Source organism: Micropterus dolomieu, linkage group LG01, assembly GCF_021292245.1.
Source record: "Micropterus dolomieu isolate WLL.071019.BEF.003 ecotype Adirondacks linkage group LG01, ASM2129224v1, whole genome shotgun sequence".
NCBI classification, from domain to species: domain Eukaryota; kingdom Metazoa; phylum Chordata; class Actinopteri; order Centrarchiformes; family Centrarchidae; genus Micropterus; species Micropterus dolomieu.
This window is the reverse complement of record NC_060150.1, coordinates 11,790,568-11,803,477: the sequence shown is the minus strand read 5'-3', so window position 1 is coordinate 11,803,477 and position 12,910 is coordinate 11,790,568. Positions and strand designations below refer to the sequence as shown.

Genomic DNA, 12,910 nt, shown 5'->3' with positions numbered 1-12,910 from the left:
TCTTTAGCGAGACTTCTGTTACCTGTTAAAGTAAAGTCATCATGAGTCACTCGTAACCAGTCTGAGCCTGTCGGTGGCAAAGAGAGGCACTTTTTGTGGATGTAATTTTGACGAGCAAAACTGGCCCGAAAGAGTAAATTGCAGCCGGTTCGCGGCGACACCTGTCCTGCATACCGGTGAGTACCAGTCGGTACCGGTGTTCTGACGATATATGCTGCCTTGTCGAAAAATGCTACTCTAGCGCAAATCGATAGCAGAGTCTATCGAGTCGCTCTGCCCTATCGAAAAATGCTACCGTGTTCCCATTTCCAGTCTCATAAAGGTATAGGTATTATGACGTCTTCTGTTTTTGATTATATTATAACATCATTTCAGGGGTAACGTTAGCATATTCTGATAATGACTAATATCCCCTATCAAATAATGCTCCCACTACATAATCATTTTGTATTGCACCACTACTCACTCCATGTGTACTGTAAGGAGATGGGACATGTTGAAATACTATATTATGCCCTCTTTATTTAAGATATCAGGGGTAGTATTCTGATAGACTAGTAATTATTTTCTTTTTGAAATTACTGACGATCAGTGACTTTCTCGACAGCGTGTCCAACAGATTTATGGGCGCGGAACCGCTAAGGAGCACATCTGGATAGGTAGCATAAATCGACAGAACACCGGCCCACTTCAAGCACTAAAGCTAGCTAACTAACTGACGTTACTTCCGCTGGAAAACTTGTTGTTGCAGTATCTGAATTAATTTTGCTGTTTCATTTAATTTATATTAACTTTCTGTTGTTTGTCCTGCGGTCAGAATGACAGGCTTCACTTCAGAGTTTCTTTTCCAGTAACAATGTTTACAGTCATTTTTAATCAAAGGATACAACTTAGCAGACCTTCTTATTATTATTATTTTATAGTTTTATGGCGGTTGGCATCCATAAATGTTGCATTACCGTCACTTGCTAGATTAAACAGTTTCCCAAAATGAAAAACTCCTTCCAGGGTGCTTGTAGTTTTCCTTGGCAACCAGCAGATGGCGTACTACCACATAGATTTGGGCTCAGCGGCTTGTATGTGCTGCCAGATATTTAGGTTTTAAGCTTTAGCAAACTCTAAATAAAAAGTCTCTGGCTTTAGGTTGTAATACGGGGTCACTTCAGTTTTCATGATTCAGTAGCCTATAATAAGTCTATGATGGGTTGCAAACATTGGACTTTACCGAAAAAGGTATTCATTAAATGATTTTGAAGATTAGATTCTCAATCTAATAAGACTCTGGTTGTTATAAGGTTATATCTTATTCCCTGGATACAGGCCATATTGTTCTTTTCCCTTGGAACTGCAGCCATTGCTATTCAAAGTATTTTTATGAACGTGCTAAAAGAAACCTTAATTAATCACTGATTTAATGCACCACCCAGTGAGCACACTAAGTGACCCAAATCAAACATGCCCATGATGTGCATGCTGGGTCTGGCTGAAACACTAAATGTTATTAATCTCATGCTGGGTCCTCCAGCGGTGACTTCTACATTTACCCAGGAAATTTTACCTTTAGTGAGATGTGTGAGGCCTTTCTGCTGTTTGTGACTACTATTAACACACTCTTGCACACTCTTTTAGCTCCAGATGTTTAAATTTGAGGAGTACAAGGAACAGAGAGTCTGCGTGGACTGGTTATAGTTTGTATTGTGAATGGCCGAGCAGAGTTTAACCTAGGGCAGATTGTGGAAGACTTTGCATTTTCTAAGACTACCAGAATGAGGGCTGCCGCTGCTGTGGAGTTTATACTATTTACATCTCTGTGTTGACTGCCTTTGTGATGCTTTATTCTGCTGTTATAGTGTTAGGTTATTTAATTTCTGTAGCGTATTATACAGCTTGTTTCACTGACCGCGGTGCCAATAGTTCACAGAGGGTGGTGGTTGTATATTCATAAGTGATCATAAGCTGTACGCACCGGCTGCACATGTCCATAGACATGTATTATATTGTTTGGATGTTAGGGCTTTGTGGTGTGGTATTTATAGACTGAAATGTTGGTACATTTTATTTTGTAGCTTAAAGATGTTCTTTAATTGAATACTTCTATCATAACATCATCAGTCATCATCATATAACCTAACCCCAGCCCCTCCTTTTAAAAAATGCAAGGCAGTAACGTTTACTCAGAGTACATTTTAACTTTTTAGTACATCTTTACTTTTACTTGAGTAAAGTAACAGTACTAGGCCTACTACTTGAATAAAGGTAGTACTCTTTCCATCCCTGCAGATTACATAATTTTTTCCAGGGAATTTTAAGAAAATTATAGGCTGGCAGAAATGTTACAGTTTTTTTGTTTCAAAGAACTTTCCATGCTGCGTGGAATAAATTTCAGAGAATTAGGGAACCCTGGTGGAAGACTGGGTCAAAACTAAAATCTCGAAATTCCCAGAAAAATACAGAATAGAGTGTAAGCAATGTTACCTAGGGGAATTATTATTCACTGGTTAAAAATGCCCTGTACTAATAGAAATAAATCAGACTTAAAATACAACCAAATCTACATGAGGTAAAATGTTTCTATTGTATTTTACACAATGAAAGATTAGTAACAGGTTGGATTTATGTTATGAATGTGTTTTCCTCAAAACCTGCCACTGTGTCTTTTTAAAAAAGAAAATGGGGCCTGGAGCTGTGTTTTCAGGGGCCCTGAACTTTCTAGCTACACCCCTGCAATAAAAAAAAATTGCATACATTTATAACAAGGTGAGAAGCTTTAGACGGTTGTAATTAAAAGTCAGCTCTTTCTTGGTTCATTTGCTTTTTATGAATCCCCACAGGCTCACTCTTACGTTTCAGTCTTTTTTATTCTCTTGCACCCTTCTTCCTCCCACACCTTCTTCTTTCTCTGTATTCTTGCACCCGAACTCCTTTCATTTTCCTTCTTTGCTGCTCTTCTTCTTCCTTCCCCAACCACACTATTTGCTTTGTATGACAAAACGCACTGTATACACACGTGCAGCTGTGGCTGTGTGCCGCTGAAGCCGCTCTGTGCACACAGATGATATTTTGCTGCTTGATGACAACAATCTCATGCTGCAGCCTTGAGCTCCTCGGAACAATAAAAGTCGTGAACAGAGTGTGAAAAAAGAAATCTGCCAGGCATCAGGCATCCTGCGGTAATGACTGTGCGTGTGTGTGTGTGTGTGTGTGTGTGTGTATGTGTGGTTCATGTTGTGATCCAAATGTCTCAATATACAAGACTAGATGAGCAGGAGACGTGGCTGTTTGAATTAATTTGCTGATACTGCAGTGTAGCTGAGAGTTTGTTCCAAGAAGTTCAGTGTTTGTCTGTAATTGGTCAATTGTAACATAGCAGAATTTAGCATGTGTGTGCATGACAACTTAAAAAAATCCAAATGCCTTGGACATTCCCATGGCTGTATTTGCCTGTTTTATGTTTGGTGAGAGATTAAAGGTGCTATGGGTAGCAAGTTTAAACATCCACAGACCATTGTCAAATTAACTGTGATAGTTTTGGTGTAGTTGGTGGGTTGTATGTCACACTACATTTGATGTTTCTCAAAACTAAGACTTCATTTCCCATAAACCCTTCTTGGAAAGAGGCTGCAATGGCTTATCGAGCCACCTGCTTTTTATTATGTTTACCTTTATTGAGGAGAATAATGTTGAAGTGATTTTTCCCTATTAATCTTTAACGTTTTTCCAACAAAAGAGCACCTAATATCTTTCTCTTTGGTGCCATAAAGCAATCCTTCAGATGTACTGGCAAGTCTGACCAGTGGCATGCAATATAAAATTAAACATAAGGTAAGTCTATATTTACAGTCTTGTCAGTTTGAGTTGGAAAGATACTTTTAATTAAAAAGATAGGGTTGCAGATAAAATTACAAAAAGTCAGAAAAAATATTGTATGTTAGTATAACTGCCAGTCTACAGCACACTATTGTTAGCTTTTTTGTAACAATTTAAGGTTTTAATTAAGCCATATGTTTTTTTTAATATATATTCTGTGCTGCACCCATAACCACACCCAACAATGATATCACAGTGTAGTGACATACCCTAGAGTGCACACCTCTACTGCAGTGAAGTGTTCAGCAAAAAAGAGATTTTCAGGGTGTGTTTAGTACAACAGTAAAATACTATGTATAAACACTAAAATTTGTACTTGTACTCTGCAGCATTAATTTACTCTTGCCTCTGAAATTTTTACTCATATGACTATGACTTATACAGTTGATGCAATTTGAAGAGGGATCAAATTCAGCTTAGGGCTTCATAAATGCCCTAAGCTGAAATAAATTACATTTATTCATTTAGCTGACGCTTTTATCCAAAGTGACTTGCAATGGCTATACATGTCAGAGGTAGCACGCCTCTGGCCTCTGGGTTAAGTGTCTTGCTCCTACTGGATGTGTCACGGTGGGAATCGAACCCAGGTCTGAAAGTAAAACCAAATACATCTACAATACAGTATACATACTACTACCTACTCTCACTTCACTTCAGGAAGAGAACTAAAGCAGTTTGGCTCAACTTGTTTATATATATATATATATATATATATATATATATATATATACAGTGGGGAGAACAAGTATTTGATACACTGCTGATTTTGCAGGTTTTCCTACTTACAAAGCATGTAGAGGTCTGTAATGTATCATAGGTACACTTCAACTGTGAGAGACGGAATCTAAAACAAAAATCCAGAAAATCACATTGTATGATTTTTAAAAAATTAATTTGCATTTTATTGCATGACATAAGTATTTGGGGCGGCACAGTGGTGCGGTGGTTAGCGCTGTCGCCTCACAGCAAGCCCCGGCCTTTCTGTGTGGAGTTTGCATGTTCTTATTGTGTCTGGGTGCTCCAGCTTCCTCCCACCGTCCAAAGACACGCGGTGACCCTAAATTGTCCTTAGGTGTGAGTGTGAGCGTGAGTGGTTGTTTGTCTATGACTGGCGACCTGGCCAGGGTGTACCCCGCCATCCGCCGATGTCAGCTGGGATTTGCTCCAGGCCCCCCGCGACCCTGTACACAGGATGAGCGGTTGACGATGGATGGACATAAGTATTTGATCACCTACCAACCAGTAAGAATTACCGCTCTCACAGACCTGTTAGTTCTTCTTTAAGAAGCCCTCCTGTTCTCCTCTGATTGCCTGTATTAATTGCACCTGTTTGAACTCGTTACCTGTATAAAAGACAGCTGTCCACACACTCAATCAAACAGACTCCAACCTCTCCACAATAGCCAAGACCAGAGAGCTGTGTAAGGACATCAGGGATAAAATTGTAGACCTGCACAAGGCTGGGATGGTCTACAGGACAATAGGCAAGCAGCTTGGTGAGAAGGCAACAACTGTTGGCACAATTATTAGAAAATGGAAGAAGTTCAAGATGACGGTCAGTCTCCCTCGGTCTGGGGCTCCATGCAAGATCTCACCTCGTGGGGCATCAGTGATCATGAGGAAGGTGAGGGATCATCCCAGAACTACACGGCAGGACCTGGTCAATGACCTGAAGAGAGCTGGGACCACAGTCTCAAAGAAAACCATTAGTAACACACTACGCCGTCATGGATTAGAATCCTGCAGCACACGCAAGGTCTCCCTGCTCAAGCCAGCGCATGTCCAGCCCCGTCTGAAGTTTGCCAATGAGCATCTGGATGATCCAGAGAAGGAAAGGGAGAAGGTCATGTGGTCTGATGAGACAAATATAGAGGTTTATGGTCTAAACTACACTCGCCGTGTTTGGAGGAAGAAGAAAGATGAGTACAACCTCAAGAACACCATCCCAACTGTGAAGCATGGAGGTGGAAACATCGTTCTTTGGGGATGCTTTTCTGCAAAGGGGACAGGATGACTGCACCGTATTGAGGGGAAGATGAATGGGGCCATGTATCGCGAGATCTTGGCCAACAACCTCCTTCCCTCAGTAAGAGCATTGAAGATGGGTGCAAACCTGGTCAAGAACTACAGGAAACGTTTGATCTCTGTAATTGCAAACAAAGGTTTCTGTACCAAATAATAAGTTCTGCTTTTCTGATGATGTACTTTGTCTAATTAATTAGTTTGCATTTTATTTGCAATAAAATGCAAATTAATTATTTAAAAATCATACAATGTGATTTTCTGGATTTTTGTTTTAGATTCCGTCTCTCACAGTTGAAGTGTACCTATGATACATTACAGACCTCTACATGCTTTGTAAGTAGGAAAACCTGCAAAATCAGCAGTGTATCAAATACTTGTTCTCCCCACTGTATATATATATATATATATATATATATAGATATATGTGTGTGTGTGTGTGTATATATATACTTAAATGTAACTACAGCTTGCCACCAATTCTCTTGAAAATGTCATTTTATGTTTTTTTGTTGAGATTGAAAGGCTTCTTCATGTGTTGAATTTTCTTCTTAAGTTCCCAGGTCCTCACAGTCATTTCTGTCAGCTCAGAGAGGGGATTGTATTTCACTGCAAACATCAAAGGCACTTTGTGCATAAAAGTCGTTCCCCTTCCCTTCTCTCAGTAAAACGGCTTGTTTGGGTTTAGGTTTATAAATTGGCTGATTTGCAGACCAATGCCAGAGAAAGGATGCAGTGTTTTAAAAGCCTTTCAAGATGCCTAAACGCTCTGAAAGATTTGATGATGCGTGCTAGATTGATTATTCCGTCTTTTCAGACGTTTTCTATCATTCACTAACATTATTAATTATTTTTCCCGGTAAAATGTAGACACACGAACGATAGGCTATTTGCTTTGTGCATTGTATAGAGATGAAGTCAGTTTATTGTTTTTTCGTTGTGGTTTTGTTTGTTCAATCGGTTTGAAATGTCACAGACACTGTTATTACGGTCCACAGACCTCGCGTGTGGTAATTAAACTCACCAGTGATAAGGTTTCCCGCGCGTGTCTGTTTAGTGTTGTGGGTTTCGATTCAGCACTATGGACAGCGCCAGCTTGATCTCCTGAGACCACTGCAGCATTTTCAGCTCAGGTTTCAGTGTACATTAAATAGGCTACAACAAGCAGCACTTAATTCAACAAAATATCAACTCTAATGATCGAATAAATTATTTGATGATCCTTCAACAATGTGGAGGAAACAAGTAGCCTACTTATAAAGGATGAGACTTCAATTCAGATTCTGTTTCGTTGACCATAATATGCAAGCCGAACTGACTACAACACCCCAGTGTCACAAAGGAGTCATGCAACAGGTGTGCACATTTGACGATAGAAAAGGCGACATTTAACTGGCAGATTTTCGGACGGAGTTTGGAGTGACGACAATCGGTTGCAATCGCGCTCGTAAAACAGCAGTAAAGAGAGACAAAATTTGGAGGTCTCTACCCAAAATAGTGACGCCATCTCAGCGTCGCCACCTCCCCAAATGTTGCCGGTTACGGTTCCTAGCAGTCAGTCCAGATACTGACGGTGTGGGAACCACGTGTTTAACTGCAAACAGCTCCTGTTAGTAGGGCTGCACGGGCAAACCGGAGATAACCTTTTCCTTCAGAACAAAAGTCGAGGCCAAACCACACTATGCCTGGGCACAGGTCTAGGTTGCTTAAACAAAACAAAACAAAAAAAGAGTTAAATTGTAGGTTTACTACACCACTGTGGATATGGTTCTATTACAGTTTTAATATTAAATTACTCCACATTTCTTTTTTAATATGTCTTTGCTATATTACTTATTTAACAAAATGCAGTGATAAGAATATTTTAATAAATCAAAAAAATGGTAACATGTAAGAAGAAAACATACCAAGGCTATAAGAAAATAAAAAGAACATAGTCTATTGTAAGAAAATCCTATTCCGTATGGGGAAAATAGAAGTAGTAGTCTATCCTCCTGCAGGCTGTATGAAAGTGCGCTCAATTAAAAAGATGATGTTTCGGTATTTTATTTTGAAGTCGCCAACCGGAACAGGTGTTTTGTTTCATTGCTCCCACTTCGTTGCTGGTTGGGTATAGATAGTCAGTGCACCTCCTGGCGCCCCACCGGCCGTCGGTCGCCTCGAGCGCTGCTGAAGAAGAAGCTGAAGCACCAGAGGAGCGCGACAAGGACCACGAGCCGGACACGGACTTCTTCTCCTACTTCTTCTCCATCTAGTTTCTGGAGTAGTGGAGGGAGCAGAGTCATAGTTCAGCAGCAAGGTGAGGAAGAGGAGGGAGAGGAGAGGAAGAGGAGACAGACAGACAGCGGCACCAGCAGTCTTATGCTTGGCGCATTGGTGCTTATGGATTATTGAGAAGTGGAGGCCGAAACGCGGATCAAATATTCATGAAGACTTTTTAAAGAGAAAAACACTGAGTGGGATAGTGTAGAGACTCCCTGCAGTGATTCACCTGTCCGGTCCAGCGCTGCGTGCGCTCTTACTGACCAGAGACCAGAGAACTAGCGCTGCTGCTGGAAAAGGCTTCTGCATCTAGCGTGTGTGTGAATGTGTGTGTGTGAGAGAGTGTGTGTGTGTTTGGAAAGGAGCCCCCCTGCTGCAGTACTTGCCTGCTGTATGGGTACGATGCCACCGACTTGCTGACGGACACCCGGTATCCGCACCCCTCCCCTCCTCCCCCCTCCCGGACGGACGGACGCACCGACCCCTGCGAACCCCACTAATATGCAATGGTTTTTTGTGCAGAAGCCGACAGCTGCCGCGTACCGCCGACTTCACGCTAGCGCCGCCGCATGCCTGTCCGCCGCTGCCGCTCCTCTCCCCGCGCCGCGCGGCAGACGACGCCATTTGAAGTGGAGCGCTTGGGGGCTTTTGACGCCGCGGCGGCCGGGTGGCAGCAGCAGCGACCGATCCACCGCCGCTGAGGACCACCGGCCGCTGGGGCAGCCGGAGGCGGAGACCGCGGAGGAAAGCGCCGCAGCGGTTTCTCTTTTCCTGGCGCACGGGGACGACGTCGACGCGGAATACGTGCGGTTTCTGGTCTCTGGGCTTGTGGAGGAACCGGGCGAGAAACCGGGCGACGAGCCGGGCTTCCTGCTCTTATTCTTGTCTATGGTGCAGATTGGGGGGGCGAAGCACCGCCGAACTGAGCCCAACAGCTGGCAGGCTCTGCTGGCATGCAAACAGGGGGGCGGATCAGCCCCCATGCGGTGGGTGAATTTTAGGCTGCCGCATCCGGAGCGCCTCTCGTCCCCCACCTCCTCTTCCTCCTCCTCCCCCGTCTCGGCCAAATCCATGCGGTTTATTTGGAACAACATTTTCAGCAAAGGATCGCATATGCTGCAGTGTCTTTGTGGCAGGAGCCTCAAGAAAAACAAGAACCCAACTGGTGAGTTTGTTGTGCATCTTTCATTCTGTGTGTGTGTGTGTGTGTGTGTGTGTGTTTGTGTAGGTACATGCGTGTGTGGGGGTGATGGGGAAATACTTTATTGAATGTCTGTGCGTGCGCGCAGGAGTGTGTGTGTGTGCATTTTCCCTCCCGATACTGCACTGTTCGACTGCTTACTGGTGCTTCTCTGCAATCGCAGTTGTGCAGCAAGTGAGTGCACTACAGGGAAGGGAGGGCGAATGATGTGGGGTGGGGGGGGGATAACTTATTAGCACAGAAACTGACTACAGTGACAGCGCCTGCGAAAAAAACTGCGTGAGCGCTGTGCATGGCAGAGATGCTGCAGAAAATCAAGTCTAATGCAGCATGCAGACCTGTTCAGGCTCCAGTAACCTGCATGATTAAACAGCACATGAACTTATTTAGACTTCCACTGTGGATATTCAGTGCATACTCTGGGAGAGTCTGTGTGTTTATCTTATCACTGCGGACATTTCAGTCAGACTGTGTGAACACAAACATCTGTACTCATGAGACTGAAGACTAAATGCGATGCTGTGCTCAACAGAGCTCAGAGCTTCTTGAAGGACCGACTTTAAGGGGTCCTACATTGTTGATAGCAACTTTTCCATTCAGGTGAGCTGTTAATTATGTCCAGCATCATGCTTGGTACGCTCACAGCCAACACATCTCATAAAGTTGGATTTGTGTACATAGATTCAAAGATAAAGAATGGAAGACCCATCTATCACATGGCCCTGACTGAGCTCATCAACAGGATGCAGGGAGGATATATAGTGAAATTCAGTTTAATTCACCTACAGGTCTCTTGATTCTCGCTTGAGTTACGCTCTCCATAGAGTACAGGGCATATTTAGATTTGCTAAAAGCTCTGGCCAAATCCAATAGTTTGCTTTGTTTTCCACCAGATTTTTCCTCCGCTCTGGGTGAGGACAGGGCATGGATTGATACTGGCATTGCAACAGGAAGTGAACATTGTTGACATTATTGGCGTATTGACATTGCATCAGAGAGCTGGCCTCTGTATCTTCAACACTGTTTGGAGCGAAACAGCAGGCCCCGTGAGGCAGCGATCCTGAGATATTATTTTTTTATGAACAAAGATTGGCCAAACTAACCATCAATACCTTTCGTTATCTCTAAGCTGGGAATTATACAAGGCTATCTTAGTGTGATTGTTATTGTATTTTACAGGAAGCCTCACATTCACAAAAACAGTTATATTTAAATTAACAAAAAGTATTTTTTGTAGTATGTATTTGTATGCCTGTAACAATGATTTCTTTAAGTGAGGTCGAATCTTATTTCCTACAAGGTAGATATTATTTATTGTACTGCACAGGGTTGTATAATGAGATGAAGTCTGTAGTTCCCTTTATGCTACTAATGAGCAAACATTATATACAAAAATTATAAACTTATATACAGAAATTAATGTATTTTACATGCTGGAGTGCTGAAGATGACTTAAGGGCTGCTCTGGAGTCCGCTGCTGCCACTGTAATTTTAAAACTTTAAAACTTTCTCATTGCTGTTTTTACATTTCGACTTAATGATCAATAAGCCAAGTAAAAAAGTACCTCATAGACTAGACCGATAATGACAGTATAGCTATAACTATGCTTGCAGCCCTAATTTGAAGTCAGCTGTGCAGTGTACAGCATACACTGATCAATTCCTGACTGTAATCTCAACCAAAATGATCTATACTAATTAACTCTAACCTTAAACAGCTGACGCGTGGAATTTGTAGTTATGGATATGTTAAAAAAAACACACACACAGTGCCAGTACGTTTTGTAGTGTTTGACATGATACTTTTAGCTTTTTTGTTGTTGTATGAACCGGAAGGAGAACAGACTGGTCAGTGGTCAGTCTGCAGCTGGTTGTGATTCTGTGTGTTGCTTATGACCACCTCATCAGGCCTTGATTGAAAGAACATTACATCTTGACCAAATGGCCAGTAGAAAGTGGCCCATTTATAAGTAAGTTGTGCTGTTACTGTGCTGTTTTTTGTCTCTGCTCTTTTTTTGAACTTTGACCCAACCAAGCTAGAATTTGATTTGCTTCAAACAGCCGTAACGTGGAAAAGCACGGTGTCTCTGTGACGTTAGCCCAAGGTTTCCAAAGCAACACTGCTTTTGTAAAGAATGTTTAGAGCCAAAAAAAAAACATATTTGGGGAAAGGGTTGGAGGCCTGAGTGGTGCTGAGCAGGAACCATCGAGTGACAACAACCAATCACCTGCCAATCACACCCAAAGGTGTGTGTATGGTAACCTTTGTTAAAGTTAATGTTCTTTCAACCCCTCCCACACTGCACTCTACGATGCATTAACAAGCTTATTTACACTGTCTTCACCAGCATAATAGAAGTGTTTCATTCCGTGGGCACTTGAACGTATCCCTAAGTCCTTTGCTGCATTACTCTTGTGAGGGACCAGGCAGTTAGGCATGAGGAGTCAAGAGGGAAATTTAAAGAAAAAGGGTTTTATTTACCAAAAAAATCATTACAACAAAAGATAAAGTTTTGGGCCCATAAAAGAGGTCAAATAAACAAACAATAACTAAAGCTGTGAACATAAGCGACTCAAAAATACAACTGACCTACTATACAACAAACAAAGGGGACTTATATATTGGCTGATCAGACCAGTTTTGACACACAGGGGAAGACTAACAACAACAACACTACATCATAACTGCAAACACAACAAAACTTATGTAAAAACTTATTCCAAAAGAAATGTACATTTACTTAACCTTAACTCAAAAATACTCAAATATAATATAAATCTAAACCCCAAAATATTTAAGGAGAGAATAAAACCACCCCCCCCCCAGACATAGCAAGCAGTGGTAGTGTCCAATTAGGCCACTGCTCCTATAAAGCTGCTCCTGCTCCAAGCACCAACCCTTTAAGCCAGCAGACTTCCTGGATCTCTCCTGGGTGTGGCATCCAACACTGGTAGGCTCAGAAACAAGAATTATAACAAAATGACAATCCAAAAGTAACTAATGGTGTGTGTTCCAAAAGATGCTTCTGTATAGTCAACTAAAATAAAGTAAGTGAAATAAACTAAGTGTCCTGTAAGTTTATTTATAACCAAATAAATATTTACAACAAAATGTCTAATGTGTATGAATGTATATAAACTAATCTTAAAGAACACAACAAACTCAGTGCATGAGGTTACCGCTCTTCATCTGGTTGTGAGGCCACGGCTGTGGCCATCACAACTCTATACATTAACATCACTATGCGGTGGCACATAAAGTAAATGTTTTACTAACCACAGACAAGTGAACGCATTCAGCATTGAAAGGGGAAAAAAAAACACTGAGTGGATACTCTCATGGTGCGATGAGGTCAAAGACATTAATGCTGTGTCTTCTCTTTGTCTGAATGCTGAAGAGCCAGTTGTTTGAGTGATTACAAAGCAATGTCCCTCGGGTTGGAGCTGATGTGCAGAAAAGACAAATGCATAATCATGGTGTATGTCAGTTTTACAACTCTGTACTCATGGTGATAAGAGCCAAATTGTACCCACACTTGCAGGAGACTGTAGTTCATG

The 12,910-nt window shown here is 41.9% G+C and overlaps 1 protein-coding gene across 1 annotated transcript in view; it reads left to right on the top strand.

Moving 5' to 3' along the window:
• The first annotated feature begins 125 nt into the window (after window positions 1–125).
• The window catches only part of LOC123975727 (fibroblast growth factor 14-like), a 105,361-nt gene continuing 92,576 nt past the window's right edge, over window positions 126–12,910 (top strand). The window contains exon 1 of the mRNA XM_046057473.1: window positions 126–176. The gene's annotated coding sequence lies outside the window, so the exon portion shown is untranslated. The remainder of the gene's footprint in view (window positions 177–12,910) is intronic.